The following is a 12034-nucleotide window of genomic DNA, read 5'->3' on the forward strand; positions in this document are numbered from 1 at the left end:
AAACCCACAAACATATCTGGAAATGAAAAAAAGGACTGAAATTCACATTACCAAAACTTTAATAGAATTTGGTGTCTCTAGTTTTAAATATCATTCACGGCTTAATATGAAAAATTACCTAAATCACAGAGTTAATGAACCTTTCTGTACCTATGTATGCTAAGTAGGCCAGTTAATTCATTTCTGAAGAGAAAACAATCTTGTGTTTTGACAGCAGAGGTGATAATGTCCCTCATTATGCAAATAGGATGGACCTTTATTAAAGTGTCACTTGATGTATGTGAGATGTCAGCTACTTTAAACCCAATTTTTTTAACCTTTTTCTTTAAGATTATAGATTAGTGCAAGTATTACCCAAGATACTTAAAGACGAAAAAAGTAATGTATTTTCCATCATCTGATTTCAATGTAGCTCCTAAAAGGTTCTAACAAATTATTTATAACTAGAAAACAGGTACATATTCCCATATAAAAATTCTTGCAGTAAGAGCCAAGCTGAAGAGCACAGAATAATAGAGACTGATTATAATTTAGGGATGTTTTGAGAAATGTTTTCACAGTTTTAGTAATGCACCAGTAGTAGTTCCCTGAATGTTGTGATACCAGCTCCATGGCACAACCAAAGGCAGTGAGATGTAATATATAAGAATACATAATGCAGCACACATTCCATATGTCACAAAATATTATAAATCACAAAATTGATTTCTATCATATGCAAAGTAGTTTTAGCACTTAAAGACTTGATAGCAATATAAGAAAATATAGTCTAGTACTGAAGTAGAAGACGTAATTTTTTTTTCCTTTTCAACCCTTTTTGAAAGGCAGAGTTCTTTTAAAAACAGACAAAAATCTGAGCACGAGTCATTTAAAAAAATTTTTTTTTTCTGTATTTATGTTAGATCCATAGTGCACTGAAAAGTAAAACTTCAGTAACTTTAAGACAGAAAGAAACTGGTGTTTCCCTATTGATTTTAAGGTCGTAGTTTCGCAGCCAACCTGCTAAATTCTCACAATTTGTTACGTAACTCTAAGCCGATGTCCTCTCCATTTAATCCATTGTTTGGCTCTGATTCAAAGCTACTGAGGTGGAAAAGCAAGACCTCACTCATTCTGATCTTTGCTCCTCTCTTGATTCTCCTTGCATGCGTTAAACTTTAAGCTGCTCAAGTGTTTTACCACTCCAAGAAAAAAAAAATAAGCTAAGAAATAAGCAGGCAGTCTGATCTTTTTAGCTATGATATAGCTAGTCTGTTGGGACAGGTATAATTCTTACTACATTTCTTTACAGGAATTACTTTTTATATTATTTGATAGGCATATCTATATATGCCAAAGTCATTACTGTTACGTAGAATGTGGAACAATTAATTTTGCCAATATAATAAAGTGAACAGGCTGTAAAGTTTTTTTTTTCTGCTTTTTATTTGTTTGAAAATAGTTCGACTGCTTAAAAGGACACAAAGGCCCTTGATCTTACCAAAAAAAAAAAAAACAAAAAAACCAACAAAAACCCAAACAAACTCCAAAAGTTTGAAATAAATAAGGCTGATTAAATGTATTTATAAAACTACTTTTTTTTTTTTTTTTTTTTTTTTTCCCATACCAATCTAGGAGACAATCTTATCTGATATTCAGTGTTGACAAACAAACCCAGCCTATTTTTAGAAGCAGTTTTAAGTTTCCTCAGACTGGGTTTCTTTCCTGTTTTTCCTATAGTCTTACCTCCGAAACAAAGAGCAAGTTAGATTGGTGTTTCCCATGCACATGCAGGACCCAAAGGAGTCTAACAGGCTCTCTCTGTAACAGTAAGCCAGGACACTGGCCCACAGCAAATGCATATGGAAATATTTCCTTTCCTTTCATTCAGCTGAAGCCAGTAGCACTATCAGCTTACATCACCACGTCTGCCTAAGCTCTTATTCACTGCAAGGTGGAAGGTCAGGATGGAGAGATTAGAGCAGTGGTGACAGGTTAGCAAGGAGGAGAGCTGCTCAACAGATCAAGATGCTGATGCTGAGTGAGGACAGCAAAACCACTGAATAATCAGAAAAATCTACCAGGAAAGGGGAAAAAAAGCATGGTGGAGGAGCAATATGTTGAGTCCCTCCCACACACTGAGCAGTTCCACATTTAAGACCAGTTTTTAAACAGCAAAATCTTTTGTATGCAGATTAAAGTCAGGACACTTAAAATTCCTGTGTTATGCACAGAACTGTCTTAAAGTAATTCATGAAACAGTTGATGAGCAGAATTTTATTATTCATTACCTGTAGTAAGCCACTAAGTACACTAGTTTTATTTTAAGAGGAAAAATAGATTTGGAGGAAAATAAAGTTGAAGAGGAACAAAGATGATTTGGTTATTAACTATTACCACACAATCTGAGAGAACCTGAAGGGGAAGACAGAATGTGTTAAGTCATATGTACCAAACATTTGCAAAGAAACAGAATTTTCCTTCAACAGGCAGCAGGGTAAGTTTTCCTGTCTTGGCGAAAAAAAAAAAAAAAAAAAAAAATCTCAATCCTGTTTGCTTCCTAGCTTAATTTAAAATAAAAGTTTTTCAGTTTTCCTAGCAAATTTATTTTCTTTTTTAAAAAATAATGTCTTCTATTTTTACTGCTGCTAGAAATGAATAGGGAATGTTCTGGCACTCTTTTACAGATACATCATATTAACACACCCTGTTTCACATGCTGTGTCTTTGCCTATAGTTAATTTCATTAGTATGTACATTTGCACATTACAAATTTGTAGAGTATTTGCACATTTACATACTTCAAGCAGATAGCTGGACTGATTCCAAATCAATGAGATTCAGAAGAGTAAATCAAGACATTGGATTCAAGGGCTAAAACCTTCAAAGCCTGGTGGCTTCTGAGTTAAAGAGAATCTAAAGAAATCTGCAGACAGCAAATCCCCACGGCTGCTTTAGGACTTCACCAGTGTTCTCAAAACCAAGGTTTTGCAGGATTAAGGATTACATATTAAGTATTTAGAGTTCCTGTTAACTGATAAACTGTATTTCCCTAACACTAATAAGGCACACTTCAGAAAAATTGACAGTATAACGAAACTCAAACAGTAACTTCAGGCTTTCATTATACACAAGAACCTAAAAAGGAACTTAAAATAATCCCAGAAGCTTTGTTGAAGTAACTCTCCACATAAAAGAAACCTTCCAACATAATGACATGGTTACATGCAAACAAATTGCACTTAAAGAAACATATAGTTACAAGCATTGTGTTACGGTCTTCGGCATTTTTCCTTTTTGCTAACCCAAACACAGGAAGAAAAAAAAAAAAAAAAAAAAAAATCAGACTGCTTACAAAAAGAGGAACTTCATTTTTTGGCGGGCTTCTGTTCGCTATATGATTTGGCAGAGAGGCAGTGTGGTAGCTGACAGGAGATTGATCTGAGCCTTGAGGAGGGAAAAGAGCTCATGGACAAACAGAGCAGACCCCTTGACCACTCCTGTCTCTCCTTGGTACCTTCACAGACAGACACAGGCAGAGGCACACAGATACACACACACACATGCACACCCCAGAGCCCTTCTCTGCAGCACAGAAGAATCTTGATAGAATGGCAGGAAACACGCACAGAGTGGTCAGGGAAGGATATGATGTCAGCAACCACGAACAATAAAAGGTGTAAAGGTGCTTCCTTCCCTAAACTGTTCCAGAAGTGCAAAATGGGAACCAAAACTCTCCACTTCCTTCTCCGAGCAGAACCGTCTGAATCTGCTCTGCTGCAACACCCCAGACAGAGGGTTCTTTGAACAAGTCACACCAGAGGCAATAAGGAGTATCAAAACAGGGGAGTCAAAATATTTAATTTATAAACAAGGAGACAGCCAGAGGAAAGCAAAGTTAAAATGTGCTGGGGTTTACCATTTTCATGGTTGCTTTACAAAGGAAACAAACTTGGCATAAAGATGTCCCTGTGCCATTAAGCAGCTCACATTCTGAGCAGATTAATTAGGTTAAAGCCAAAGGAACACATACTTTTTTTTTTTTATTATCCTGATGTAAGGAAAAAAAAAAAAAAAAAAAGAAAAAAGTTGTTCCCATTCTTGTACCATTCTTGTTGTAATAAATAAAAGTAACTTCATAGCTGAAATACTTTCATGCAAGCCTTTCTGTTTCCTCAAATGAGTTATGAATCAGTCTAAAAATCTAGATGTACTGAGTAAGAATACATCAGCAACTTTTCTGACAAAAAATTAGCAGCCGTAAACACATATTCAAATAAAATGGTCACTGCCCAGCTATGTTTCTAACACAGACACACAGTGAAGAAACAGCTGGGCATGCTGCATCTAATAAAGACACTTAGCATTTTTCCCTGTCACCGTGAGTGGGATAAATTTGAAAGAAATACAGAAAAGGTAGAAAGTAACAATCATCTCTTATGTCATCTGGCTGAGACCAACTGACATTAAAGTTATAAGTGGTCCTTTCACATTTAATGCAGTTTGGTTGCATGGTCACTAGAGAAGACACAGTTTGGGCCATTAACAGAAAAGTTACAATAAAATTATATATGTCATCATCATAGCAATACATCAGTCAAGCAGAAATGGTATCATCTACAGTATGGTTACCCAGGCAGAAAGCCATGCAACAAATGAATCTGAGTAATCTTAAGGTTTCAAACATCTGTACAGTACACTTCAATTTAGCAATTAAGCATAACCTACATTTATGTGTTTTGATCTTATGGTCAGGCTGCCACATGAAAAGACTGGAAGAGCATACATTTAAATCCACTAAATTTAACTCTCAAGATCATGCCTTTTGCTACAGGAAGCATAAAACAAACATTTAAACCATAATGGACATAATATAACAGATGAAATACTGACTACTAGAGAGAGAGTAGGTCAAACTGAAAAAATCAGTACATAAAGAAAATATTTGTAATCTTTAGCTATCAAAGCTTAATCGTATTTTCATTTATCTAACCTGATTCCTGAGTTTAATTTATATGAGTTTAATTTGTTACAGATAAGGACATTAATTTAAAACAGATTCAAGGGCAATGAAGTTCTGAATCAAGGAAAGAGTAAAATGTTCACAAATGTGCAAACTGCAAAATCATTCTCTATATTTGTTAATTAAAAGTTTTAGAGTAAATTTAAATCCTTTCGTCTGAATTCAAATTCCTTTACATTTACTACTGATTTTGAAACAAACTGCTGAATTTGTAAGAGTCTTTATGTGAACTGATACCCCACTTATTTATTTTTGAAGTAAAGTAAAATCTGTTTATTTTGAAGTCAGAGATTCAGGAGGTGTAGCTTATTTGCTTTTCACATTTACATTTAAACACATTCCTATTACACTGACAATGTAGCAATGACCTGCAGAAAAATCCTTTCTTTCAGCCAAGTTACTGTGTTATAATCAATACCTTTATTTTTATGTTACAAGGAAGAGGCACGAGAACCTCTAGCATCATAAATTTTTTTGAATTTTGAGTTAAACCCTTCTGAAAACCAGTTGTAAGAACACTTCCTCACCCTTGAATAAGACACTGTAATCATTGTAGTGTCCAACTCAAATACAGTACCAAGTTATTTCACAGAGAAAGAACTTAGGCAGTGTGGGTGGAAGAGTTTTACTTGGTATTATTTTGCGAAGTTTGCCTGAAAAGGCTTTTTTGGTGGCTAACTAAGCATCACTGATAAAATAGTAGAAAAATTACTATTTCCTAATAGTAGTAGTCCTACTTAATTGTGCCAGGGACTTGGCTTTTCAGAAGACTGAGCAACCAAGGCTGGAGCCACCTGCCAAGTGAAGGTAACCCAGGCCTCTATGAAAAGGAAAGCAGTGACTTCAGAGTCACCTTCCAGAGGATGTGCTGAGAGCTGCCCATGGGGCACAGTGAAGGAGGATTTTCTGGATAATAGATACATGTTATACCAAACCTAGACATCCTGATAAAGATCCAAGACAGGAGGCCAAAGGCCTTCCAAGTGACTGTGGAATCTGCTGCAGATGGCAAGTCATTCCTTGCAGCAGGGCACCCAAAGAGGAAGCAACCACCAGGAATCTAGATGAAAACTTACTGCCTGCAGCCCAATAAGATGAGATACATGCCTGCTAAGCTTGATGAAGAAAGGAAAATTTGGCTAATTTACAACACTTTTGAAGAACAGATGAAGTAGACTGTTTGTTTTGTAAAAAAAAAAATAATTTTTTTTCCAAAAAGTGCATTGGAACTCATACTGTGAAGGAAAGAAAGCAGACAGTAATGCATGTTTTAAGAAAAGCAATCAATTGAAATGCTGGTATACTAAAAAAATACCCATTAAAAGTTGATTTTAAATCTACAATGATTGGCAGGTGATATTTCAGGGTCTACCCATCACTCAGTTAAAAAAAAAAAAAAAAAGAAAACACACATAGTTTGAAGAAGTTTACAGGTTTATCATCAGCTTCATGATGTACCTTTGGCAGCTAGACAGGCATTATGGGAGTCTGAACAATAAATATGGAATAAGATCCCTGAAGTGCTTGGAAGATTGGCTCAAACATAAGAGCTTATTGAATCAGACAAGCTAATAATACAAAGGAAAAAAAGAAAAGCTTCAAAACTGAAACACTTAATTGGTCTGAAATGGAGACAGTGACTAGGAATGAAAATCTGCCTGAAAATGGAGTAGAGAAATTGGACTTCTGCAATTTCAGCTAGGAGTCTCAATAGTGTTGAACTAATATTTTTATTGGATTGTCTCAATAGGTGTGCAATAAAAATCAGAAAATGTGTTTTACAAATTCAGTCTGTCATTTAACAAGCAGGAGGAGAAGGGGAAGCATTTCAATGGAGACAGGAGTGCAATTTAGCACATGGTGTGTTGGAAAGCTCTGATCTTTGTCAAGATATATTTAAAGACATCTTTCATACTGGGTAATATACTAGTGCTTACAGTTTGGGAGCAGTATTCTATACAAAGGTAAAGAATTTTGGGGAGTGTTTTCTTATTACAGGAAAAGCCTAAGATCTCTAGATTTAAGTCATTGCATCACCTGAAAGCAGTCCCTGGCTGTGGTTAAATCTAGATTTACAGATTTGTTACTACTGCTTGCATGAGAGGAAGTCTGTGGTGAGGAACATAAATCCCCACAATGGCTTTTAAGAATCAGAGGACAAATCCAGGTATTATTGGGAAAAGCTATGTACCACAGTATTAAATCACAGTCTGAACTCTTGCACAAATGCTCAGTAATGCCAGTAACAGTGGAAGACAATTTTAGATCGTTCTCTTTTGAAGAAGGTAAGGATTGATTCTCAAAAGGTTTCTTTGTTACCAGAAAAGACTTTTTGATTACTTTCGGCTTATAATTTTCTGAACTGCAGAAATGCAAGCAAGGTTGGCACATGCACTTACACGAGGAAGCTGGGGACAGTAGTGTCTGAACTATTGTCAATGATGAGTCTTGAAGAAACAGAGTAGGTGGAGAAGAAGTAAGAAAGATGGACTTGTTCAGCTCTACATAGACCTGGTCTCCTTCATCCAACAAGCTTCAGAGGGATTTTATAAACTGACCCAAGATCCTTCCTTTTCTCATTTGAAGGGCACTGTAATTATTCCCATCTATATTTAAAAACACAAGCTGAGTTCTGATATTCTAGGTTTGTGCTGCACCACCACTTCGTCTCTGTGAGGAGGAACAAAGATTTGGTGTGTAGGAACCTAGTAATCATATTTTGGAAAGGAGTATTGTACATATTTGCAAATGAAAGTTTTCAGAAAGTTTTAAAAGAAAAGAGCTTTAAGAAAAAGGAATTTTTTGGCATGAGCACATAAATGAGTAAGAACTGTACTTGGTTCACAGACTAAGCTGCAAAGTAAGAAGTTTCACTTAAGGAGATAAAACATGGGAAAACGTGAGGAGGAAAGTACCTTAAAACTGGGAACATAACTGTAGGAATGAAGAGAATCAAAACTGAGATGTAAATAAGTTTCTCATTAAAAGAAAATGTGTTCCTCTGATGGACAACATAGTCTATAGAACTATTGTGAAGGGGTTAATAAGCAGAATCCTTTCCAATTTGACCAAAGTGACAAAAATTGTCACAGTAAAGCCTGAATAAAAGTAAAACCATTTTGGGTTAGTGATGGAAAAAAATCTTAACAGGGAAACTGTATAACTGTGTTAACATGGTATAACACTTTTTCTGGATGGGAAATGTTGCTCCTGGTGTTACCATTTTAAGAGTAATTTGAGTAATGGCTGGAAGATGAAAGGAGGTAGAAGGGTGTAGGACTACTACTGGTAAAAATAACTTCTCTGATGACCTGGATACTTGAACAAAAGACAGCAAAGAATTTTGCTAGGTATCATTTTATGGAGGTTTGTGATTTCTGACATTAATTCTTGAATTTTGCTGCATTTAGAGATAAGAAATCTTTGTAAAAAACAACATCAATAAAATATTTGTGTTACTTTTCACTTTCTCCTAATGGAAACCACCCGTAATTCCCTGATTTTGGCTACTCAAGCCAAAAGGGGGAAAGATCTCTTAAACATATCTCCTAACATTGCTCAGCTTCCCACCAGAGAACTGAAGCAATCAAAAGTGAAAGACTTTTGTCCCTGAGACACAGACATTCCTCAAAATCTGAACGAATATTCAGAGATTCATGGAGGCTTTATGTGCCAGTCTCTCAAGTAAAATCACTACCAGTTTGCTGTTGTCCTGTTCTGGTTTAGAAAATTAGATTCTCTATGGATTGACTAATGCCTCAGACAACTATATATCTATGCATCTATCTATCTACCTATCTATCTATATCTGTGTCTCTATGTCTCTGTCTATCTGTCTGTCAATCTACCAATCAATCAAACAATTACCAGGTACGATGCAAACAGTCCATTGCAATCAATGACTTGCCAACGATGGACTGAGTCTCAGGCAGATATGATTTTGAACACAGAGAATGCCACTGATTTTTATCTAACCACTCCTTTGTACAGATGCAACTATGAGAACAGATCCATCAGTACTGCTGAAAAAGAAGTTAGAAAAGCTTTGTAAGCAGAATTAGTCTCTAATACAGATTGAAGTGGAAAAATAAATTGCTTTTATGGTATACAAGCCCTTCTTCATATCCTCAGTCTACTCAAAATTTGTCTTTTTCTTTTTTAATATCACAGAAACACACAGTTGGTTTTCCTAGACCATAGATCTAAACACAGAAATTTCATATTTAAGTACCTCTATTTGTTTCCCAAAAGTAATCACATTTTTCATCATGCAATCAATTTCCTATAGAGGAATGATTAGATAGAGATGTTCTGTTTTTCTCACTTGTATGCCCAGTTCAAGAAACACAGCTTTTCCCCTTTAACACCTGGCCTTTCCAGAAATATAAAGAATTAAATATAGTTCTTAAATGTAAAGTAGAATACACAACATGGTGGAGAGCTCCTGAGCTGCTAACTGCTCATTCATTCTGTGTAAAAGTTAACATGATAAATATGAGTATAAAAAGTATGACACTCCCTGAACTCAACTCCTTGCCCAGAGACAGCTGCAGGCTTAAAATGAGAAGGAAGAAAAAAACAAAAAGAGAGGAAATATATCAGTCTTCCCAATGACCATGACAGCTGAAAAGTCTACGTTAATGCTTCCAGTCCCACTCAAACATTTTTTTCCAAGGACAAAAGGAGATGAAATATGTGTCAAGTACATAATAAGGCTATTAAAAAAATGAAAACACCTGCATTTCAAATAAGAGTGAGGAACTGCCTCTGTCTGTGAAATACATGCCTTTTTCTAATGGCAAAGCTCATAAATTAGAACAGGTTGCTGCTTTTAAACATACAAAATACACATAATTTAAGCAGAAATATATGAGCTCAGAACTCAGAACACATCTGTTTGAAAAAAAGGTAAAAAAGAAAAATATGGCAGTAGTATAGCAATAGAAAACTTATATTGTGATTACAAAGATCTGATACCTCTTATATTCCACATGACAGGAAATAAACCTTTCATGGATATTGTTTGGTGCCTCATGTCTAGAATTTTGCATGTTCAGGATGTTAGAAAAATGGAAGGTTCTGACTATCAGGAAATAAGAGTAGATGCCCCTATCTGCTCGCTGCAGCACAAGATCACTCACTTACTGAAGCTACTTGCTACTTGTAGACTCCTGGCTGTGTCTTGACAAGAGTCACCTCTCTTTGCAGGAAGACCCAAACTAGATTCTCACTGGTTTTAAACATGGAAAAATTTTTAAACAGACGTGGGTATAAGGAAAAATAACCTGGAATTTGGTAAGAGGGAGAAAACAAAAAAAGATGCCTCACAGGAGAAGAAATGGCTGAGGTGCCTGAAATAACTGACTTATGTTGCCTGTTAGGGAAAGAATTTTCTGTTGTTCTGGCTTAGTGGGATATTCTACAGATTTTCTTTCCTCTTTTTTTTCTTTTTTTTTCTTTCTTTTTTAATCCTTCATGGTGCAGAAAAGGGACAAGCAATAGATATATTTATATTAACAATATTCACGTGGACAGAGAGCAAGAGATGGAGAAACATAGGATCCACAGCACACTGAGGAGCTTTGCTTTGATAGGATAAAGAACTAAAAGAGCTGCACTTCAGATACTGAAGATCTGTCTTTACAAAGCCAGTTACAAAGACATAAATAGCCCAATCTAACTCAGCATGTTGTTATCAGAAATTATATTAGGTAACAATTCATACTTTCCACATAAAGATTTTGCTCTTCTAAGTTTTCACAGAATTGGAGTCTAACAGCTCTTACCTCAAGACCTGTAAAAGCAAAATTTCCACAGAAACAGGTGTTTACCACAGAGGTGCACCTACCACTGTCTACAACTACAAAAGCCACAAGTGAGCATCACACCCTGCCTACGGAACCTCAGCTGTAACCACTCCATTAGCACAGGCAGCTGGATTTATTTTATTCCTTAGACATAAAAAACACATTGCATTTGGCAGTAGCCAATGCAAAAAGTCAACATCCTTGGCAAACAGAAGAAACCAGACATATAAAATGTGCTTAATTTGCAGAGGGAAATACAGTGCAATTTTCTTGACAATCTCCGTTCTATCTTGAATGAGTATTTTTTTTCCTAAACGGATCATTGCCAGCATTGTTCATCTTATTATTGTCCTAGAAGCATGCTGAGAAAACAAAACATAATCAATACAAAGATACATTAGCTAAATCTTTTTTGCGGCCTTGATGTACATTAAGTTTTCTCAGAAATGGCACTTTTCAAGCTCTATCGATATGCAAGGTGATTTCTGACAAAAAATATTCTTAGAAACAGACAGCAGCACAGTGCAAAGATATCATCTGGATGCAAACATGGTAGACATCAGGGACTTTTTCTGCTAAAAATATTTTTATGCCACCATCATTTTTGACTCGGTTTCTCTCTTGGAAAACTGGGAAATCTGAGGATTTGTTCACGCAAATGTTTGGAGTGCAGTGAATATTCATTACACAACAGAGAAATTCTGAGGGATTTCAGTAAATAAACTGTAATTCTCATCTGGCATAGTCAGTGAGTATGCAAACATATAAAGAGGATAATTTAGAAAATTAGAAATGTATGAAAGTAATGTTAAAGGCAGGATTATACTCATAAAAATATTAAATCTGTGCCTAAAATCACTGACTTTAGAAAATTATAATTAACTTATATATGTAAAGTATTCATATACATATGTTCTTGCACTACAGCCCTTCATGCAAATGTATGCCTTCTTCAAATAAAGATATTTGACAGTACTGTCATATAAGGTCCAACATGGTACACAGCAGATTCATCAATTTCCTGTTTCTTACCCTCTCTCTCTTGCAGCATCCTAATCAACCTAATTAAAGCTTCGTTCATTTGAAACCTCAGCTGACAATTTGTTTAACTCTATCCCACTGTGGTCTTTTTATAAAGAGAATTAAATTTGATCTTCTGACAGCAATTATTAAATGATCCCAACTGGCCCCAATTAAGACACATGGCTCACAGGCCTCAAAATCC

The 12034-nt window shown here is 35.6% G+C and overlaps 1 protein-coding gene across 19 annotated transcripts in view; it reads right to left on the bottom strand.

The window, feature by feature from the left end:
• Positions 1-12034, bottom strand: part of MEF2C (myocyte enhancer factor 2C) — a 137938-nt gene that overhangs the window by 78298 nt on the left and 47606 nt on the right. The window contains exon 1 of one of the 19 annotated variants that reach the window (XM_071730951.1): positions 3335-3526. The exons of 17 other annotated variants lie outside the window; for them this stretch is intronic. The gene's annotated coding sequence lies outside the window, so the exon portion shown is untranslated. Of the gene's footprint in view, positions 1-3334; positions 3527-12034 lie in introns of those variants that run through there. One more of the 19 variants, XM_071730961.1, reaches the window with a different exon arrangement.

This window comes from Heliangelus exortis, chromosome Z (assembly GCF_036169615.1).
Source record: "Heliangelus exortis chromosome Z, bHelExo1.hap1, whole genome shotgun sequence".
In the NCBI taxonomy this organism is placed as follows: domain Eukaryota; kingdom Metazoa; phylum Chordata; class Aves; order Apodiformes; family Trochilidae; genus Heliangelus; species Heliangelus exortis.